This window comes from Gekko japonicus, unplaced genomic scaffold, assembly GCF_001447785.1.
Source record: "Gekko japonicus isolate JY-2015 unplaced genomic scaffold, Gekko_japonicus_V1.1 scaffold1746, whole genome shotgun sequence".
In the NCBI taxonomy this organism is placed as follows: domain Eukaryota; kingdom Metazoa; phylum Chordata; class Lepidosauria; order Squamata; family Gekkonidae; genus Gekko; species Gekko japonicus.
Window position 1 is genome coordinate 139,255 of NW_015159767.1, and position 1,387 is coordinate 140,641.

Sequence of the window (1,387 nt, forward strand, 5' to 3'; positions counted from 1 at the left end):
TCGGAAGAGTTACTAACTCGCAGAAATCATAGGGCTGCCAGCCGCAGCTTGAAAATATTGTATCGTATATGTCTACAGCATAAGTTCCCCCCCCCAATGCTCCCCAAAATTTCCCCGTTTTTCTATTGGACAAACTGAGTAAAGCCTCAGACCTTTTCCTTCTGTACGTCTGGAATGAACAAAATGCTTTATAACACAGGGTTTTTCTCACTCAAAAAGAAGAAATATGGCATAGGAGATTTTTTTCCCCCAGTGCTCCTCCGGAAAAATAGAAAAAGTCCTCAAACTTTTTCATGCTATACATCTTGAGTGTCAACAACTTTGCTTTAATTTATTTTATTTATTATTATATTAGGCTTTTATACTGCCCCCTCCTGCAGTTGATCGGTCCAGTTTTGTCCATGAGCATTTTACTCATTAAGAACATACGAAGAGCCAATGTTGGATCAGGCCAATGGCCCATCAAGTCCAACACTCTTGTCACACAGTGGCCAAAAATACCAGGGGCCATCAGGAGGTCCCGCAGTGGGGCCAGGACACTAGCAGCCCTCCCTCCCACTGTTGCCCCCCCCCAGGCACCAAGAAACAGAGCATCACTTGCCCCAGCATGAGAGTTCCTATCTATACCTTGTGGCTAATAGCCACCGATGGAACTCTGCTCCAGATGCTTATCTAATTCCCTCTTGAAGCCATCCATGCTTGTAGCTGCCGCCACCTCCTGTGGCAGTGAATTCTAGGTGTTAATCACTCTTTGGGTGAAGAAGCATTTCCTTTTATCTGTTTTCACCCGACTGCTCAGCAATTTCACTGCGTGCCCACGAGTTCTTGTATTGTGAACATTCTAAAAGAAGAACTATCTAATCTGCATCTTCCCCCAATTTTTCCATTGGAAAAAAACTGAAAAAAGACATCAGAAAAAAGGCAGAATTCTGAATTTTCCCATTTCCCCCCCCCCCGTGCCCTCACATCTCTAGAAGGCACCACAGACACTTATTTGTTTATGTATTTATTGCATTTATACCCTGTCTTTCTTCCCAACAGGGACCCAAAGCAGCTTACGTCATTTTCCTTGTCTCCATTTTTACCCTCACAACAACCCTGTGAAGTAGGTTTGGCTGAGACTGTGCGACTGAACTCGAACCTGGAACTTCCAGATCCTAGCCCGACATTCTAACCACTCTTTGGAAGAGTGATGGGGTAAAAATCAAAGAAGTAACATTGCTTAGGGATGTTGGCGCAACCAACAAGCTACTGGAAGATTGTATGAGTGTCAGCTACGGCGCTGAAGTCTTAACGATCCATGTGCTTGCCAGGAGGGGGCGCCAGAAAGGGAGGTAAACATCAGAATGTGAATTTAGCTCCTGCAAAGATATTGATCACTCATCAG